Below are 22,758 nucleotides of genomic sequence, written 5' to 3'. Positions count from 1 at the left end.
CAGATACCTGATTATACGGACAGTCACATTTCTTCAGTGCAGTGAAGCTACTACAATTAATGACAGCTAGGGCATCAGGGTATAGGTACACCACACCTCACATCCAGCATGCATGTGCTGTCAATCCAACGAAACAGTAGCCATTTTATCATCCATACTAATGGTGCAGTAGCATCGGCTCCACCCAGCCAAGTGACACCAGATTTGTAACAGGCGACTGGAACAGATGGAGCCGCCATTGTGGCTCGGAGGAGAGGCCTGTAGTGCAAAAGCGCCGTATGCTAATGTGAACTCCGCTTCACCTGCACCCCTCCATCTCTGACCTGACCATCACACTCGCGCTGGGATTTAGCCTACATGCTTCACTATACAAGCACACACATGCAACTTAACACACTGCAGGTGTGTGTTCATATATGAAATCGCTTGTGTAAGCTTACTGTAAAGGAGTACACACACTGATCCCTGGTGTGTATCAGGGAAAAAATAAATGTACCTACTTATTCCTGTTTGAACCAAATGAAGGAAAAGATTGCAGGCAGTGAGATTAGAAAAAAGGCATTAGAGAAAAGAGATGGGTTGAAAAACGGCAAATGAAAAATGGGGCAGTATAGCAGGGGGTACCTTTGCACACTCTCTCACAAACATTACACATGTCAAAGGTAAACTATAGACATGCCAAGTGCACAATGGGTTTGAAGTGGACAACCAATTTGGTTTGTTAGCCACTGTTGGACGTGAAGGAGAGACTGCTGTTTTGATATGTTAAGGCTGAACGCATGTAGGATTCAAGGGTTTATGTTTTGGCCTGTGAATCAGTCTGGCTGTGTGTGGGTTATTAACACTAGAAGCCAAGGTGTATTGTTTCCCCCAAGTGGTGACACTGGTGGACTGCTGCTTAGAAACATGACAATTGTAAAAGACAATAAGGGACTAAACCTTCCAAAAAAAGGTTTATAATTCATATTAATATCCAACCACAAATCCTGTATACAATGTTTCCGAACTATTTCCACAAAATATTTTCACAAAAGATCTTATTTTCACTACTTATTCTTACCTTTTTGTAATCCTTTCTTATTTTTTAATTATGCGTATAATAGGGCTGAACAATTTCACAGAATTTGAACTATATCTGCAATGTCAAAATTTGCACAATGGAAATGGCTTTGATTATATATCAAATAATACATGTCTTTGCTCTGTCTATTGTTTTTAAAAAATACTTGGTACTACATACAAACTACCAGTTTTGCCAATTGCTATGACAGCTATATAAAGAGTTTGCAATGTCAGTGATGCAATAGCAAGATTGTCCTGAATATTTGGTAAAGCTTTGTGAACATGATCTATATGCTAGGGCATGCAAGAAAACCTGGAGCAGAGTGGAACGTAAAGCAGGGAGAAAGCTTTCCAAAGAAAAATCCAAGGCAGCCACTGCATACCTCTCCACGATCACTAACTTACTCTGAGGCAGGCCATGGCTTCTTTTGAGAAGCAATCATTAATGGAGTTTGCAAAAATAATTCATAAGGCTAGCTGCTAATAACCACGGCAGCCTTATTCCTATTTGCTATCTCACATTTCAAAAGATCAAATAAATTATATGCTACATAGATATTTTAAGTATAATATGCTTCGAGAAGCAAAATATGTAGCATATATGGATTAAAATATGAATAAGTTTCGCACAACTTTGTTCAGAAACTAATAATACCCAATGTAAAAAAATCTGTGGTAAGTATAATCACTTATATTGTGTAAAATCAACAACAGCTGACCAGATACTAATTCTACTAATAAATTAAAATAATTACTAGTTGCACAAAGAGGTAATCACAGTATCATGATTTTAGTCTTTATATACATGCATTCTCATATTCCTTCAATTTGAATAGAATTTTCTTTTATATTAAATCAATCGAAACTGATTACAGCTGTTATAATGTACTGATTTTACATATTATTTAATTGCAAATAAAGCCAGATAACACCCAAGACTATAATTTAAGCAGTTGAGGGTTAATCACTTTTCTCAAAAGCCCAATGGTATAATACATTTTCTGATCACTTTACTTTTGTCACCTGGCTCAAAATCTGCCCATCAATCAAGCTATAATCATTTAGTTTAGTCAGTTTTATGGTCATCGTTCCCTTCATCGTATTGCTGCTCAATCAGTCCTTTCAAATGAAACCAATAAGCCTGGCAACTGTGGAAAAGAAGCAAAAAGTAGGAGGCTTTCCATATGGCGAATTAAATGGAATTCATAAAGACACAACACAATTTACAAAATCCTCAAGAATCAAGAATCATTGGGGAAAGTAAAACAATTACACACTATGAACACAGTGTATAAACAGAATATACAGGGACTTGAAAAAAAAATGTAATACCAGTAACTACAGAGAAATATAAAATATATAATATTTTATTTATTTATTTTTATTTTATAAAATTATAATTATTATTTAGATCATTTCTGATAAAGCTTATTTTTGATTGCAACAGTAATTTTGCTCATGATATAAATGTGTGCAAATCTGATAAAAAAATATTTTTTTTGCAAAAAAACTGCAATAATGGAGTTAAAAGAAGTATTTTAAAAAATAATCTAATTAAATTATACTGAATTACATGAATTGTTGGATAAAGAACCACATTGTGCAAAATTAAGCTTGATGTAATTACTGTTATATCATACAGTAATTCATAATTCAGTTATTTTTTTGTCAATATTTTTGTGGGCACCATGCATTGAGAGTTTACAAAAATTACATAGCTTTCAAATTGAATTTTTGTGCTCTTAATAGCATTGAGCAAGAGAGCGCTGGAGGACTAGCCCCACTCCTGAACTCTTGACCGGGGTCATGACCTGACCTGTCTGACCCCTGGCTGGTGTGACCTGTCTGCATGGCTGACCTTGTTGCCATGACACCATATGCACAGAGGTCACACTGAGTGGAGAGTGAGAGACTCATTCGACTAGGGGAATTCCTATGGCTCTTGCTCTTTTTCCTCTGACATTCTCTTCCTTGAGTTTCCATTGACATTCCCTTCCATGTCACGTTTCCATTGACACATTCCCTCTCTTCTTATGCGGGGACAGGATGGAAAATGAACAAACATTACTGACATCATTCTATTGCAATTCCTAAAAAAAAATCTGCTTTTAAAAATATTGCTAATCTACTAAGAAATTATCTTCAGGAAAATATTTTTACAGGATAAAAATATAAATAATATAATATAAAGATTATTTACAGAATACAATAATGTAAAACAAAGATAATTCCCAAATACAAAATAGCACTGGCATAATTCTTCTTTTTTTTAATAAGATTGATATTACTAATATAGCTTGATTAATCATTAAATGAAAAGTAAACTATTAATAAAAACAGTCACAATTAATCCAATTTTACAGGAGAAAACAGAGAAATTTAAAACATAAGGGACAGAAATTGAAAAAAAAACCACATGTCCTGCCTCAGTCATTGTCCAGAGACTAAGTTAATAGACTTTAGAGTGCTGCCTTTGAGGTGATGAAGGATTATAGGGCAGTCTGGGGCTAAAAACCCCCAAGTCTCTGAGTGTCTCTGTCTATGTTTCTTCGATGTCTTTAGTGCAATGCAATGAAGATACAATGTATAGATACTCAGAGGCACAGATACACAAATACTTATTCTCTTTCGCCCTATAACAGACACCGACACCGAAACACACACACACACACACACACACACACACACACACACACAAGTCTGTCAGAGGTGCATTACAGCTTTCTTTTAACACTGGCTGTTATGACTAGAAAGCTGACATCCTAGAAGTTTCAGTTCACACTCACTCAACAAAGGTAGGTTTGACTTATGAACATGAGCAATTTAGGTCCAAATTTAAGAGGATATTGGCTCAAGTGTCATAGGCCTTCAAACCCCCAAATACCCATAATTTACACCTAGTTTCAGTTTTCTTTGCGGTGACCTGCTGTTCTGAGGATTTTTTAGGCCTTGACCTAAGCTGTGAAGTACCCCTGGTTTGATTGTACTTTTGTCTATTTAAATAATATAGTGCAATATTAGACTTTGTTTTATAATAATAGCAAATAAAAAATAATAATTTGTATATGTTTTGTTTGATATATTCTTAGTTACATAATTCGTTTTATATACACCTGAACAATCACATGGCAGCAGCACGATGCATCAAGATATGCAGATAAAGTTAAGCGCTTCAGTTTCACAAGTTCACATAAAACTTTGGTATTATTGGTATAGAGAAATAAATGCAATCTCGGTGATGATGTGGATGTTATGCTTGCTTGTATTAACAATTGTTACTATAATTATACTGCTTATTTCCTCGTGTTATAGCTGTTTCAGCATTAGGCTCCTTGATGACCAGTTTAACCCTTTGCACAAAGATGGACAACCTAATCACAGCTCATAAGGATCAATGTAAATATTGGCAGGCTGTCTTACTCAGGAGGTGCATTCAATCTGGCAATTAGACACTGATTTGCTGGTCAAGACAGACATAAAGCCACCAAGGCAACCCATTAAAAAACCCCCACTGTTTCTTTCAGATAAAAAGATGGTCAGTAGGCAAACCGGGCATCTGCACCTCAGCGCAAAAGTCTGATTTTCTAGTGGCATACTCACCCAACACCCACATTCAGCTTTTATTTATTTGCTTTTGGCTGGACACTGTCCAGCATGCACATTTGTAATTGGAGTCACTAGCTCGCGCAAGAGGGCCATTAGTTGGAGTGCACAGAGTGTGGGGGGAGAAGATGTAAAGTCTGTTAAAATATGTTGTGTTACGACACTTACGAGCTCCCGTGGGTGATGGGGGTGCTGCTTTTTATTGCCGAATCTATTAATCAGTAAATCTACCCATATAAAGTCTTATTTGTGCTTCATGGTTGATAAATGTGCGGTTCGGTCATTTTTCCAACATTGTAGCCTACTGTTGGAAAGACATACAAGACTTTGCAAAGCGGCATAAACAACACGCTCTATTAACAAAGTATGAAAATCATTCATTTGTGCTTTTACTGACTGCTTTTCTTTTATTAATATCACAATGCATCTTGGATTGGCAGAATATGTTATTTTTTTCTTCAGCACAGCTGCTCTCAGATTAATTCTGCACATGTGTGTGGGTAAAAGAGAGACAGAAAACCTCAGATATAAAATAATTTTTTTTTTTATAATAATACAAATTCCATGATCAGGTTTTTTTTTTTGCCACTTTGTCGAATACTGAAGCTCATTTTAAAGCTGGTGATTTTGCATAATAGCAGTTTTAACAATAGTATTGGTTGTAAGGTTAATATTATGCAGAGTCTTGTATGGCATACTCTCTACACAAATAAAAGCTTATAAATTACATGTTGATTTTTGTTTATGTTTATTTCTTAATCTATTCATACATATTCGGAAGGAGTCTCCTGTGTCTCAGATAGAAATCTGACTGTGTTTACAGACACATTTCTGGGATTTGAGATACGGATGACAGGTGAAGGACATAAATCATAAAAGTAACTTGTTTCTTGAACATTACACAACATTAGACATGATGATTAAATAAATAAAAGATTGGTGTCATGATTCTTTAAAATACGCCTAAATAATAAATCGTTTGCAAATTGCTGTAGTTAAAGAGGAATAAAACACTTTCAGGTGAGGAAAGTGTTTATCGGACATTTATGAGTTTAGGGTGGTACCAGCCTCTCAATTTTCATCACTGATAATTTTTTTTTCAAGTCACTGATTATTTTTTAATGAGAGCAAAACCTCTTATTAAAAGTGACACAGAGCATCAATCAGTTAAAGGAGACAATAAGTGATAAATGCTGCTGCACTGAATTTTGGCAAACTGACAGAGGCTGGAGAAGGAGTGCTTCTACAATTTCAATACAAAACAGTACAAATAATATTCATATAATCTATTTATTATAATTAATAATTGTATTAATATAACATTATTATTATTATAATATCATTGTAAAGTGAGTAGCTTTGAATTATACCTGTTTACACACACACACACACACACACACACACACACACACACACACACACACACACACATGTTCGAATGCTGAAGAGTTAAGTCAAGTGTCTTTTGAAGAATATTTCCCTTCTTAAGACTTAAAGAGAGAAAATCTGTGGAGTCTATGACTCTTGATAAAAATGCCATGACGTTTTTTTCATGCATTTGGAAATATGCACATTTCCCCCTGACCAGAAATAATAAAAATGTGCAAAAGTTTCTTCCGGATAGTATCTAAACAGATGTTTGCTTCATTAAATTATGCTGAATTTTAAGATTTAAAACTGTATGTATGGTAAAACAAGTGTAAATATATTTATCATTGGATTGTATACCTAATAAAATATTAAAAAAATAATAATAATAATACAGAACAGGATGCACGTCTTTATTTGCAAAAAAGTAGAAGTCAAAAAGTGTGCAAAAATGTGCATCTTGATATTCGATATTATAATGAACCCTTACAAAAATGAGAAATTTAAATAGGTTACGCCGTCTTATACTTTTAGGATTATACATTCAATGTAAATGATGTGTTTTTGTCTCTGTTTTTCATTCATCATATTAATATTTTAAAGATCTTCTAGTTGCTTAATGGGCAATGCATATTTGCATATAATTTCATGAATAATTCTGAATTAATTAGAGTGCTTAATTAGAGTCTGTACACATATGCATTGTGCATGTGTCTGTGTTGGTGTGTGTGTGTGTGTGTGTGTTCAATACTCAGAGGAAATTATTAGTAATCATTAAGAATCATTTGAGCCACTAAAAGTTATAAACAAAACGATCTTGACAGAGATCTAAATTTTAAAGAGCTAAATTTAATATGCGGTGTTATAAATCCACTGTGATTTGCATGCATGTATTTATTTCTATACCTTTTTGTTCTGTTTCTTTGCTCTACTCCTAATAAATTCTTAGCACATAGAGATAATAAACAGAGAAAGAACGAAATTTAGATAAGCATATTTGTGTGTAGATCCAATAACAATGTAAAGGTACCATTCATTTGCTCCAGCACATAGAGGGAGGTAAATGGCCTTGTGCATTTTCTGAAGTTGCCCTCTTGTTTTACGTCCTCCCTTCCTCTTTCTGTCTCTGTCCTGCACTCGCTTTCTCTGTTCTCTTACACTGCCACTAATAAATGTAAAGAAAGAGCACATAGAAGAGGTTAGTCTTGTCGTGCAGCGCCCATTTAATGTGACCCAGGTTCAAAAGTTCACTCAGCACCTCGCGGGCACAGATAGGCCGCTGCTATTGACACCTACACTCCTTCTCTCGTTACTCTTCACTCTCCCCCTCTACTCTCACAGACTACATATCCTAACTGGGGATAATTTTCACCCACTCTGTACATCTTTGTTTTTCCACTTCTTTTGTGAGTGAGGGATGAGTGAAGATTGAATGGATAAGGTGGAAGAATCGGGATTTTACATTAATGCAAGATGCAATAATGGTTGATGGAGTTATGAATTATAACACCTACTGTATACTCTGTCACAGAAAGTTCTAGTCTCTCAATGAATGTGTGGGGATACTGCTCTTAATTACATCTTATTGCTTCTGCTACAGAAAATTCTACATCATGTTTAGTGGTGGACAAAATGACAACATTGGTGTGGGTGATATGACAAAATATTATATCAGGTTTGAAGGAATTTCTATTAAACATGATATATAGATTTGCTTAGACACTTGCAGCAATGTAGTAGTACTGCATAAAAAATGGCAATGATTTATATAGGATACTGTTTGCAATAATAAATAAATAAATAAATAAATAAATAAATAAATAAATATGCTTCATTTTAATGCTAAATAACAAATAAATAACACTGAAAAGAACATTTTGACATTAAAAATAAAAAAAACATACTGCATCACAAAAGCATACTGTGTTTGTGTTGAGCTTAGTGACATTTATTAAGTTATTTTCTTTAAAACAATTATTAAGGGGAAAAAAAGTACTTTTCCATTTTCATTTTTCAATGGACATTGTCTTAAAGCAGCTTTACACAGATAATATGGTAAGAAAGAACGATTAAGATTTTCTTTAAAAATGTAAGTTTGTCCATAATGAGCAAGTCGGTGGCATCTGTGGCAAGAAAAAGCTCCCTGTATGCATCATGTACTGGATATGCAAACTGTACTGTTACCATGCATCCATCCAATCTAGATCCAATCTAGATCCATAAGCACTATTTATGCTAATTTCTAACCATGCTGATCTCAAACAAACACATTTGAAAAGTCTAGTAATTGTTACTACTGTAAATCCACTTGAATTAGTAAAACAAGCTGTTATTTGTACAGACCTCTGTATCATTGACCAAATATTGAAAAAAGCAATTAAACGGAATAAATAAATAAATCAAATATCTCAATATTTCAATAAATCAAATAACACATTTCTAATTGATCAAGTAATGATGATAAAGTTTTCTCTTATAACTCTGTAATAAAATAACAGGCAACCTATTTATTTTCTTTCACTTAATTAGCATATTTAAGAATTCTGTATATATACAATGTTAAAAAACTATATTTCAGCATTTAGATTAGACTATCTGAACAAATCACTACATACAATTTTAATTATTGCTATCAATAACAGAGAAATCTGTCAAATACAAATAAGATTTTGATATTATTATGCATTTTGATCATGAGTACCAATAGATTTTGGAGCCTAGATTTATGTGAATAAGAGACAGAATCCTGTTATTTTGTGAAGCTGTGCCTCAGTTGTGACAAATTGTTTTTTCAATTCAATCCCAGCTAGATAATGGACAGACTATTCAATTTCATTGGAACCCTTTTAAATGTTTTAGAGCACTCATGTGAAACTTGCCTGGCCATGGTACAGTGAAACAGTGTATTTGAACACTTTGGGAAATCCCACATATGGTAGTTTGAAAGAGGCTGAAGAAACACTGTGCATGCAGCGTCTTTACTGTCACAAATGGATCAAGTAGATGACAAAGTAATGGCAACCATTTTACAAATTAATATAATGAATCAAAACTGTAATAGAAGCTGCAAAATGCATGCACAGAGAGAGAGAGAGGAGATGCAAATGTGTGCACAGACTTCAAAATGATGTCAAATACATGCAAGCAATAATCTAGAAGTTGTTTATAAATGCACAAAAGAACAAGACTAGGGAGTGAAATGTGCAGCAATGCAGAATATATAGTCCTTATAAAGTGTTTACAAGAAATGGGATTCGGGGAGGTTGGGCGAAGTGATAGAAAGGTTCCGCAGTGGGAATTTAAATCTTTGCTGGAAAATGTAGATTATACAGGCACAATATAAATCGGAAATTTGCACCCCTGCTGTCTAGTTGAACAGATTTAAACACAAAAAAATGTACTGCGCCAAATGCATACATTGCACCATTCACCTTAAAGATGTAAAAATTATTTGAAACTAAATGAAGAAACGGCAATAGAAAATATAAATAAACATTCTCTTCGAGGAGATGTAGTCTGACGTATGCTTTCCAGAAAGTACGGTCTTAGAACTACACTATAAATTATCACTGACTTTTTGCTACTTTAAATGTAAACCGTGAAATAGCAAAACATCTGTAGCACGACAAATTTCATACAGAGCGAACACACACACACACGCACACACTGATTCTGGAGAGCCCGTGTTTGTAATTTTTCTTTTGTGCTCTAACTTAGCATTTTCTGATTTGGGGTGGCATCAGATAAAATGAAAGTGTGAAAGCGGTCAAGGTCAAGCATAAAGACATAATTAGACTGGTGTACTTATAGGGTTCAGGCAAAATGGGCACATTTTCATTATTAAGTCGTGTATGATGCGATCCCTTAAATGATATGCACTGCAGTTCTGAACTTCAAAATGAGATGCCATCTCCCTTGCATTGGCCTTCTGCTGTCTGCTCAGAATAAACAGATGCATGGCACATCGCAATGGGCAGAGCAAATCAGGCACACACAAGCATGCTCACTTGCTCACCCGCGCACACACTCCTCCATCTGCAGACCTAGAAAAATGTCAGCCCAGCGGTTTCCAATCAGGCCTGCTTGCTGTCTCCACTGCAGATAAATGACTAAACAGAGAGCGGCTGTGGGTTCAATGGGAGGTCAGTCTGCCCAGGTACCCCTCCTCTCTCTCTCTCTCTCTCTCTCTCTCTCTCTCTCTCTCTCGTTCTCTCTCACTCAGCAAGCAAATGAGAATTTGATTTTTCTGTGCATCAGTCTGCGCTGGAGAGATAGATGAAGTTTGGATGCGAGAGCCAGGTGCCCCTGCTGCTTTGTTAGGGAAATGAATGAGCAAAGCCTCCACAAAATGCAGAACACATAACCTTCGGCACCCATAAACAGAGACAGGGCTTCTTTGCTTCAGCGAGGCTACAGAATATTTCGGATTTTCCCAATTCATAAATCGTCATTACAAAGTAAATAAATGTTAAAAAATGTAGTTAAATATATAGAGTATTTTACAATAGGAACATGGAGATAATGGAAATATTTAGTAAATTAGAAACTTACTCAGATAAAACATTTATGCAAAAACAAAATTCTGCCTATGATGGAAAAAAATCTGTCATTGCCATACTGTAGCTTTAACATCATTCAGTATGATTAAGTTTTGCATCAGTTCTACCAAAACAAGTGCGAATGATTGGCAATATAGCTCGTAAAAACAGCATGCACAACTTCAATTCACATAAAGATTAAAAACTTGGTATTGTTTAGGCAATACAGTTCAGATGAGTTATAATGCATTACATTAAGTATCTACCCTGGGAAAAATTATTCTTTGCCTCAGAGAAACTCCACACTCAGTAAAACAAAAATAAAATTAGTTTAAAATAATTTCTGAAAATAAATTAGATTTTGATTACTGGCAAATTATGGACAGCAGGCTATTAAAATAACTTCTGGAATGCCTTACATTTACAGGCATTCTCATCCAGAGTAACTTATTTATACAACTGAGCAATTAAGGGTTAATGGCCTTGCTCAAGGTTTCAGCAGTGACAGCTTTGTGGTGCTGGGATTTTACTTGTCACAACCTTCTGATCAGTCCAACAGCCACTGAGCTACCACTTTTGCAGCTTTTGTCTGGATATATTCATCAAACATGTTTTTTTTATTTAAAAAAAAAAAAGGTCTAGCTGTAAAGCATGGTGGTGGTTGCATTACATCAAGCAATCACTTTGATAATTTTGAGAAACATTGTGAATAGTAACAGTGAGGATGTAAAAAGCTAAAAAGCTAAATAGTATATAATACTATTATTAATATATAAATAGTAGGGGAGGTAGTAGCTCAGTAGTTAAGGCATTGGGCTTTGGATCAGAAGATCACAGGTTCAAATTCCACCACCACCAAGCCGCCACTGCTTGGGCCCTTGAGCAAAGCCCTAAAAAAACCCTCAGTTGTAAGTCGCTCTGGATAAGGGCGTCTGCCAAATGCCGCAAATGTAGTACAGAAGAATATGTTTTTTAAAAAGAGTATAACTTTTTGTATCACTATTTAACAATACATGCTGCATTCATTAGTAGAATACAACTATTCTAAGCAAGTGTATGTGTTGAGTGTAGGTGTTCTGTGCCATAGACTTAGAATTTTTTAAAAGGATGAAGACTCAGAAGTAATAACAGAGAACTGTAGTCAATTATGGAAACATTTAGCTATCCTATTTTTCTCTGCAAGGGGGTGGGGGGGTTGGTGTGTGTGTGTGTGTGTGTGTGTGTGTGTGTGTGTGTTCGTGCACGTCTTCCGCATACAGGCTAATCGTGGCAATGACCTACCGGTTTAAACAAACACAGCATCCGTTATACAGGCTCCCATGCCTAATGACTCCAGCATGGGTTTAAGTTCAAGAGTCAAGTTTCAACGCTGTCAAAAAAATGTACTAAATTCTGCAATAGACTCTATTATCACATATGATATGAAGCTGTGCTAACCACAGCATACATTAAAACTAACTGAGAACGTGTCCCACAGCATGTATACATAAATACCCATTATTTTGTTCTGAGCTGTACTGGATGTGTGTGTATTTTGCTGCATTGTGCGTGTCCTTGCTGTCTCTTTCCCATTCTAAACAATGGGAAGGCGGGCTACAGAATGTCACACCAATGAATAATGAATTTCCTGTTCTCTCACAACACCAGGAAGTACTCCCCTCCTAGCTAGAAACACACAAGACAAGATGGAAGATCATATCTGTGTGTGTGTGTGTGTGTGTGTGTGTGTGTGTGTGTGTGTGTGTGTGTGTGTGTGCGTGTGTATGTGCGCAAATGTGTGCGCGCATGCATGCGTGTGTTTGTTGAGCATGCTCATTTATATATTTACATTTAAGTTTTCAAATTCCAAATAATGAATAAATAAATAAATAAATAAATAAATAAATAAATAAATAAATATTTGTTTGTTTATTTTTATAAAAAATTTGTTTTCATTATTTGGAAATTGGAAACTGAAATGTAGAAATGTAGATATAAACATTAATATATAAACAAATGATTATATTTTTATAAATGAATATATATATATATATATAAGTAAATAATATATAATATAATGTAATGTAATCTCACAGAAGTGAGTACACCCCTCACATTTTAACAAGCATTTTAATATATCTTCAAAAGTGCCAAAACTTTAGAAATGAAACGTGGATATATTTAGTCAAAGTGCAGCTTGTATACCAGTAAAGATTTACTGTCCTTTAAAAATAACTCAACCTACATCCATTATTGTCTAAATAACTGGCAACAAAGTGGGTACACCCTAAGTGAACATGTCAAAACTGCATCAAAGTGAAAATATTTTGTGTGAACACCATTTTGTCCAGCACTGCCTTAATCCTCATTGGCATGGAATTCATCAGAGCTGCACAGGTTGTTGCTGGGATCCTCTTCCGGGCCTCCATAATGACATCATGGAGCTGCTGGATGTTAGACACATGCAGCGTCTCCATCTGCTTGAGGATGCCTCACAGGTGTTTAATAGGGCTCAGGTCTGGAGACATTCTTGGTCACTTCATCACCTTTAGCTTCCTTAGCAAGGCAGTTTTGGCAGTGTGTTTGGGTCATTATTATGTTGGAAAACAGCCATTCGGCCTAGTTTCTAATGGGAAGGAATTATGTTTCTTTCAATTAAACGCAGCTCCATAGTACCATCAGCACTCATGCAGCCCCCAGATCATGATGCCACACATTCTGGACACCATTTGAGCCAAACAAGGTTATCTTAAGTCTTAAATATAGTGTGCAGGACATGGATCCAGGTATTTATGCTCTTGGAAAGGTTGTCTTCAGCAAACTATGTGCAGGCTTTATCAGAAAAGGCTTCCTTCTGGGACAATGGCCATGCAAACTGACTTGTGTCCAGCATATGGTCTGAGCACTGACAAGCAGACCTTCTGCTTTTGAACCTCTAAAGCAATGGCCGCACTCATGCATCTGATTTTTTAAGCCAGCTTCTGCACCTGACATACAACTTCTTTGATCGACCCTTGCGAGGCCTGTTACAAATGGAAACCATCTTGGAAAACCTCTGTATGACCCTGGCCACTGTACCGTGTTACTAATCTTCCTATAGACTAGGCCGTCTTTGTGAAAAGCAACAATTCTAAATCTCAAATCTTTAATGTGTTCTTTGCTATTAGGTGCCATGTTGAACATCCAGTGGTCAGTATGAGAGAATTGAACTCTCTAAGAATTGTAACTGCTCTAATACAAGATCCACAAATTTTTATGGTCCTGTCAAGCAGACAAAAATATAAATATGATCAATAGGACATGTGGCTTTGCATGGTTACACAACATACAGCTATTATCACTTAGTGTGTACTTACTTTTGTTGCCAGCTATATTTACAAAAATGACTGTATGTGAAGTTATTTTTAGAGGACAGTAAATCTATACTGCTATACATGTTATACTCTAAACTACTCTAGCTACTCCTTATTTCTATGGTATTGTCTCTTGAGAAGATATACTAAAATAATTACTGAAATGTGAGGGGTGTACTCACTTTTGTGAGATACTGCATATGTGTGTGTGTGTGTGTGTGTGTGTGTGTGTGTGTGTGTGTGTGTGTGTGTGTGTGTGTGTGTGTGTGAGAGATAAAGAGAGAGAGAGAGAGAGAGAGAGAGAGAGAGAGAGAGAGAGAGAGAGAGAGAGAGAGAGAGAGAGAAAAAAAATTCACTAAGACTAAGTGTTACGTTTCTGGACTTTACATCACCCTTGAACAGCTAACCTCAGCTGTAACCCTAACCTTCGCAACTTTGCAATGAGGCGTGCTTATCTACAGGCACGGGACTATGTTGGCTCAACATGTAGGGTTTCTGCTCACACACTATATCAGCACCCTTGACTGCATATTATTCTTTTCATTTCACTCTATATCAGGAGCAAGGAGAACAGCAAAGAGAGAGAGAGAAAGTGAGAATGGGAAAGAGAGAGAAAATTTGAGGTGAAGTACTGGTTACAGCAACATAGGTGGAACATCAATACATGGGGAGCCTCATTTTTCAGTTAGTGTCTAATTTTCTCTTTTTTGCTGCCCCTCTCACGCACACAGTTAAATGTATCATACACAGCCAGCATTTTGTATTTAAGTTAAATATACAGCATACAGAAAAGCAATGGATAAAGAGTCGTGTGGAGAGGTGGGATTTACATTGGGAAAAAAACCAACAACATTTTTGACACTGTTCTCTTTGCTTGTACTGCCTGGATACACAGCTCCCCATATGATGATTGACAGTTCTCTAAAAGGGGCAGAACTTCATAAACAAGTGCCAGTTATTGAAACAGTAATGAACATCTAAAAAATAAACTTATCAGCAACAGTAATCCAGTACAGTGTGCTGTACTGCATAGTTGCAGTAGTGGTCAGTAACCAAACCAGTATCAGTTGTTTTTTATCCTTGTAAAGCCTGAAATATTAAATCATTGACAGAAAATTCAATTTTTTATTTTTTTTTTTGAAAACTGAAGTGTTTGCTGAGTCATTAAAACACAAAATGTAAAAAATATATATATTTTTAGCATATTTAATACATCAGGCATTTATGGCAATTTACAGTACTGACCACAACAATGTTTATTTTATAACAAAAAGTTTTAGACAGGAACCCTTTTATGACTTTTCATTTCACCTTTTGAAAGGCCAAAAAACAGTTTGTGTCCTTGTTCGAACAAAGGATTTCACATTTCCCATAGTAGACATGTGAGAAGCGATTGCCTGTGCAGTGTTTGCATCTCTGTCGGGTTTCCCATATTGGGAACTGATCATTGCCATCCTTTCTCACATGAGAAGGCACACTGGCCTTTTATGTGGAGGTGTTGCATCTGGCTCTGGAGAGGACAGTGTTCTGCCACACTTGATTTTGGCCTTTCCTGCACTTATGTAAGAAGCTTCTAACTCCATGGGTTTCATCTGGAGCTCCAGTTTCTTTTGTATAAGTTGATGACTGCCACTGTGACAGTGTGCCACCAAATGTACATATACCATCTTCAAAATTTGAATCTGAACTTGTAAAGTGCAGACAGCATGTCAAGAAGGTCAACACCACCCATGAACTTGTATGTTTCAACAATGGCTGGTCTTGGAACCATTATGTGCGTTTTAGATTTTCGATCCCAGCGTTTCACATTTCCCTTTGGTTAAATGCCAACAAAAGAATAGGTTCACAGGTTTGTTGTCACACAATCTTACAATGATGATGTTGTCCTGGTTTATTCTAAAATTTATTGACCCTCTTCTTCTTTTCTTCAGTTCCTTTTCATCCAGCATGTTGCATTCTATTACCGCGATGATTAGGACTGTGCCGATGTAGTTGAATCCCCCTTTTCTTTTAGGTGCTCCACCAGTGGAACTGATGTGAAATAGTTGTCTGCAGAAACCTTGTGATTTTTCCCTGCTGGAAGGGTGGATGTAATTTTCAGGACAACGTCTCTAGTTACACCAGATTTCTCTTTTCTGGATTTTCTGCCCATTGACAAATGTTAAAACCATAAAGAAAGCCACTTTGACCAGCACGTCGATACATCTCGAAGCCCTATTTGTGAGGTTTTGCTGACATATAGACACATACATGAGATTATTCCTTGAATGGTACCATAATTTCATCAACTGCAAGATATTTTTGTAACCTAAGTTTTCAAATTTCATCTTCCTTCACATCTTCAGACACATTAAGGTTGTCTTAAAAGTGAATCAGTGTCAGCAATTTCAAAATTTGATCATGAAACACAAAATGCGCTACACATGTGTTTTGCTAGTTGAACATGGCTGTAACAGTTTCCCTCTGACCAACCATTTAGAGGAAGGGGAAAATGCTGACGCTATTCTGGGACAGCCAGCTTGCCCTGTGAGGTGAAATTGATATCTGACTGGTAAAAGAAACTGATTTATTTCTTATTGAGACTAAGGTGAAGAGAGTTTCTGATAGGGCAATGAACGTGAAGCTGGAGGCTGAAGGGGTGATGATAACTGTCATCAGTGCTTATAGAGGGATGTGGTGAAAGCAAAGGAAAAGGCATATGAGGAGCTGGACACTAAGGAAGGAGGAAAGGATTTGTACCGATTGGCACAGACAAACTGTGCAGGGAAGAAAGTATGTTGACTAATAAGGAGATTGTTTTGAGAAGGCGGAGGGAGAATTTTGAGTAACTGGTGAACGAGGAAAATGAGAGAGAGAAAAGGTTGTATGATGTGGAGATGGTAAAGCAGGAAGTGGATAGGATTAGTAAGGAGGAAGTGTGAGCAGTTATTAAGAGGAAGAAGAGTGGAAAGTTGGTTTTACCAGGTGGCATACTAGTAGAAGTGTGGAGATGTTGGAGAGATGGAGAGATGGCAGTGGAGTTTTTAACTAGATTGTTTTACAAGATTTTAAAAGGTGAGAGGATGCCTGAGGAATGGAGAAGGAGTGTGCTGGTACCGATCTTAAAGAATAAGGGGGATGTGCAGACCTGCAGTAACTACAGGGGAATTAAGTTGATCAGTCATACCCTAAAGTTAGTGGAAAAAGTAGTGGAATCTAGGTTGAGAGAACAGGTGACCATCTGTAAGCAACAGAATGGTTTCATGCAGAGGAAGAGCACCACAGACACAATCATTTATTTGAGAATTTTAAAGAAGAACTATAGAGAAGGTCAGAAGAAGTTGCATTGTGTGTTTGTGGATCTAAAGAAAGCATACAACAGCGTGCCGAGAGAGGGGTTGTGGTATTGTATGAGGAAGTTGTGTCAGAGAAGTATGTGAGGGTGGTGCAGGACAGATTGGTTCAAGGTGGAGGTGGGATTGCATCAAGGATCGGCTCTGAGGACAAGGTCAGACAGGTGTCTCGGACTATGATGTTTGCAGATGTTTGCAGATGATATCATGATTTGTGGCGAGAGTAGGGAGCAGGTTCAGAAGAGCCTGGAGAGGTGGAGGTATGCGCTGATAAGAAGAGGAATGAAAGACAGTAGGAGCAAGGCAGTACATGTGTGAATGAGAGGGAGGGCAGGGGAGTGGTGCGGTTGAAGGGAGAAGAGGTGGAGAAGGTGGGTAAGTTTAAGTACCTGTTGTTAACAGTGCAACATAATGGAGAGTGTGTTAGAGAAGTGAAGAAAAGAGTGCAGGCAGGGTGAAGAAGAGTGGCAGGAGTGATTTGTGATAGAAGGGTATCTGCAAAGTAAAAGGGAAAGTTTATAGGGCTGTGGTGAGACCTGAGATGTTGTATGGATTAGAGACAGTGGCATCGACTAAAAGACAGGAGGTGGAGCTGGAGGTAGCAGAGCTGAAGATGTTAAGGTTTTCGTTGGGAGTGACAAGGAGGGACAGGATTAGAAACGAGTTTATAAGTGGGATGGGCCATGTAGGACTTTTTGGAGACAAGGTGAGGGATTGAGATGGTTTGGACATGTGCAGAGGAGGGACATGGGGTATATCAGTAGAAGAATGTTAAGGATGGAGCTGCCAGGGAGGAGGAAAAGAGGAAGGCCAAGGAGGAGGTTTATGGATGTGGTGAGGGAAGACATGCAGGTAGTTGGTTTGAAAGGGGCAGAGGAAGAGGACAGGGGGGTATGGAGATGATTTGCTGTGGTGAAAGTGTCAGTATAAAGGTCTAGTATGAAGGTGTAGCTATTCATAGGTCTACATTTATAGTTATCACTATAAATGTATCTTGCTAGTTAGCAGCTTAGCTGCTATTATTCTTGACATTTCAAACACTACTAATTATCTCAACCTGGTTTAGAAAAATAACGTTGATGCTCTTACATATGAGGAGAGATTAAGAGTTAAACAGAAAGATATACCAAAAGAGATAAAGCAGAAAACAGATATTCTGAATACAGTATAATTCAATAACAGATTTTTCTGTGCTTCCCCTATTTGAAATTTGCAGCCACAACTGCTGTAGACCTGAAACTAGCATATGACAATGTTACATCATAAGACAACGATTTGATATTTGTGGCTATATGATACTATTCAACTTAGTAGCCTATGATTGATATGGTGCCAACTTTATTCAAAATCTGCTATAGGCTTTGTGAAAAATTATGTGGGAAATTATAGTAATAATTTTCTACACACCAATTGTCTGGCTATGTACAATTAATATATTTTGCTTCAGTTGCCCATCTGCCTGTAACTCTGTAGGACCTATAATCATCTAATTATTTCACCCTTAATCTGCTTACAGGCAAACTTTATCTCATTACTAGATTTTTTAAATATTAATCACCTATACTCTACGTGGACATACTGAAAATTCAAAGCATTATTTTTTTTAGGATTAATAAAAGTTAGTAACTTTCCATTAGTTATTAACTTCTTAGATTTCTATATAGTTTTCTGATTTTGATATTATAATATCTACTATGGATTTTATAATATATTATGATGTATACAGGGTGTCCAAAAACAAAAAAGAACCAGTTGGAATATGTTGAGCGAAATCCTCTAAATCATGAAATATGCAGCAGTTAAAATGTGCAATGGTGAACATATACAGCATAGAAAATTATATAATAAATAATAAAAGATTGAGCGAATGAAGTTTTACTATAGTTGCTTCCTGCCTTTCCAGACACTCAGATTTTTGTTTTTGATTAATTGATAATTATTATAATCTGAATTAAAGCATTCACACATTAGCATAAACATTTTACAGAAATTTCCATTTGGTTGGTGATATAGTTATTTTTTGAGACATTAATAATTTAATAATTCAGTAAAATCTTTTGCACATAGATTTGAATAAACACAGAGAATGTTTTAAAAGAATCATTATATAATTATTATTATTTTATCCTATCACCCATCCCTATTATTTGTAAACTTTGATAAAAACCACCATACAGCATAACAAAATGGCTAAACAGGATATGATCTTCTGTTGTAGTGAGAGAGAGAGAGAGCAAGACAGATCCAAAAGCACAATAAAACTGTGAACCAGAGGATATTTTTTCCCTCTGTATTAAATTAATATAACCCCAGGAGCTTTCATTATCACCCTAACATCACGCTAGTAGTGAATTTGTTCATAGAGAATGAAAGGCAGAAGAGTGAGAAAAGCAGCGGGTATGGTAACAGTTTATATTGATTGCATCCATGTGTGTAGGATATAAAGAGAGTTTTGAATCAGAGTATTTCCTAGAGCAGACTCCCACATGCTCAGTGCAAAAAAACTGTGAAGCCATCTTTACCTTTGCATGGTGTGTTTCTTCCTATTTTCCAGATCTGAATTAAGGCTCGACCACAGATAACCTTCAACACTACAGACAATCCATATGTGCAAAAGTGATAATGAAATCAATGCTCTTTGTGTGTGTGTGTGTGTGTGTGTGTGTGTGTGTGTGTGTGTGTGTGTGTGTGTGTGTGTGTGTGTGTGTGTGTGTGTGTGTCAAAGTGCACAGAAACAAAGCGCTCCCCAACCAGTCTCATTTTAACATGCTGGCAGGTGATCAGTAAAAACTCTCAGAGGAACCGAGATGCTACTCACATGGTTCTGTTCGAAACCTTTTGAAATAAAGCCACCATCATTTATTCACAGTACTGAAAGATTACACAAAAGTCTTCCTCCATTATTACTTACAGGGCATTGGTTTAGAAATTTTAGATAGAGCAAAAAATTCATACACTCTCTGTTTAGCTAATTCATCATCTCCAATTTGTAAATAAAAAATGTAACCAGTATTGCTTTATTGGTTTAATGGTTAGCAAAAAAATTCTGAATTAGTTACAATTAGTAAGTCCATCCTTATTAAAAATATTGATAGTCATATACTTTAATATATAGTCTTGATGACAATCTGTATTATTATATAGTATTGCAAATGTATGTGTCTATGTGTGTATGAAAGCAAATGAGAGACTAAGCTTTCATCTCTCTTCTATAATCTCTCACACTCATTTTATATAAACACACACATACACCAAACGCTCTACATACTTGGGTCAGGTTCAAAAGTTTGGTGGAGTTTTAGCAGAAAGACATAAATCAAGGGAGGAGGGGAGAAAAAACAGCGATGAAACAGAGAAAGAAAGATGAGCTGTCTCTTTTTCTTGCTTATCCAATCACATATGGTGAGCATTCTAACTTTTAAACCTACATGCTCTTCTTAACTGTGTATACATGCATGCATATATAAGCTGAGCACCCACAAGCATTTGCTTTCCACTTATTACAAGCACAGGTGCACTGTGTATCATGCCTTCTGTGTATATTGTGCATTGTGTTGTTTTGTCTGTGGTAATTGAATTAAGGACCAACAAGTATAGAGTACAGGCCTGGCCGATGTAACAACATTAAGTGAATTATAAATTCTGTCACAATACACTTTTCTTTGTTATTGTAGGAAAAAAATAAAAATAAATAAGAATAATTAATAAATAAGAATAAATAAAAAAAAGAATATGAATATATATATATATATATATATATATATATATATATATATATATATATATATATATATATATATATATATATATATAATTATCTATTAATTCATTCCTCTGATTTCAAAAAGATTTGGGATTTGGTATATTAAAAAACAAATTATTATAATTATAAATAAAATATATTTATTTGTAGTTATTACCATTACCATTTACCATTAACCATTAAGTCATTACCATTTCATTTTTTTCCCAATAGAACAGAATTATTATGCAAGCAGTTTGCAAACTTTCATCAAGATACATATCATCCAGTTATATTTGTCATATCATCCACCTCTATATTTTAATATGGATTTTTACCCCCCGTTCTACTGTTAAACTCAGACATACAAATCATACAAACTGTAAATCATATCCTTGCACATGCTGTAAAACAAAAAATATATATATTTTGTTTATCCTGCCCCTGACCTCTATTCAGGCTGACCATAGATTTTGAAGTTTATATATATATATATATATATATATATATATATATATATATATATATATATATATATATATATATATATATATATATATACAGTACAGACCAAAAGTTTGGACACACCTTCTCATTCAAAGAGTTCTCTTTATTTTCATGACTATGAAAATTGTAGAGTCACACTGAAGGCATCAAAACTATGAATTAACACATGTGGAATTATATACATAACAAAAAAGTGTGAAACAACTGAAAATATGTCATATTGTAGGTTCTTCAAAGTAGCCACCTTTTGCTTAGATTACTGCTTTGCACACTCTTGGCATTCTCTTGATGCCTACTTTGAAGAACCTACAATATGACATATTTTCAGTTCACTTTTTTGTTATGTATATAATTCCACATGTGTTAATTCATAGTTTTGATGCCTTCAGTGTGACTCTACAATTTTCATAGTCATGAAAATAAAGAAAAGTCTTTGAATGAGCAGGTGTGTCCAAACTTTTAGTCTGTACTGTATATATAATATATAAAAACTTTTGGTCTGTACTGTATGTATATATATTTACTGAAGGAAGTGTTATATACAGCTGGTGAGCCTCTTTTAAATATTATTAACTCCTCACTATCGTTAGGTCATGTCCCTAAATCCCTCAAGTTAGCAGTTATTAAGCCCCTCATTAAAAAACCTAATCTGGATCCAAGCACGCTATCGAATTACAGACCAATTTCAAATCTCCCATTTATGTCTAAGATTTTAGAAAAGATTGTCGCTGCCCAGCTATGTAACCACTTGCAGGAGAACAATATCTTTGAAGAGTTTCAGTCAGGTTTTAGGCCCCATCATAGCACAGAAACTGCTCTAGTTAAAATCACTAACGACCTGTTTTTAGCTTCAGACCAAGGCTACATCTCCCTATTAGTTTTACTAGATCTTAGTGCTGCGTTCGACACTATAGATCATGATCTTCTCCTCGATCGCTTACAGAATTACATCGGTATTCAGGGACAGGCATTAAGCTGGTTTAAATCCTACCTGTCCAATCGTTACCATTTCGTAGATTTAAATGGAGAGCTATCCAGGATAATGCTAGTAAATTATGGCGTGCCACAAGGGTCAGTTCTGGGACCCCTGCTTTTTACAATATACATGCTTCCATTAGGAAATATTATTAGAAGGCATGGAATTAGCTTCCATTGTTATGCTGATGATACCCAGCTATATATTTCATCCAAACCAGGCGATACAGCTCAATTAGCTCGCATAACTGAGTGTGTTGAAGAAATAAGAGATTGGATGACCCATAACTTTCTGCTAT

At 35.8% G+C, this 22,758-nt stretch overlaps 1 long non-coding RNA gene across 1 annotated transcript in view; it reads right to left on the bottom strand.

Annotated features, from left to right (window-relative positions):
• Positions 1 to 19,847, bottom strand: part of LOC310739583 — a 50,897-nt gene extending 31,050 nt beyond the window's left edge. The window contains exon 1 of the long non-coding RNA XR_014537427.1: positions 19,758 to 19,847. This is a non-coding gene — a long non-coding RNA (uncharacterized lncRNA). The remainder of the gene's footprint in view (positions 1 to 19,757) is intronic.
• Positions 19,848 to 22,758: the final 2,911 nt, after the last annotated feature.

Source organism: Silurus aristotelis, assembly GCF_946808225.1.
Source record: "Silurus aristotelis genome assembly, chromosome: 17".
Taxonomy (NCBI): domain Eukaryota; kingdom Metazoa; phylum Chordata; class Actinopteri; order Siluriformes; family Siluridae; genus Silurus; species Silurus aristotelis.
The sequence above is the reverse complement of the archived record's forward strand: the minus strand, read 5'-3'. Positions and strand labels throughout refer to the sequence as shown.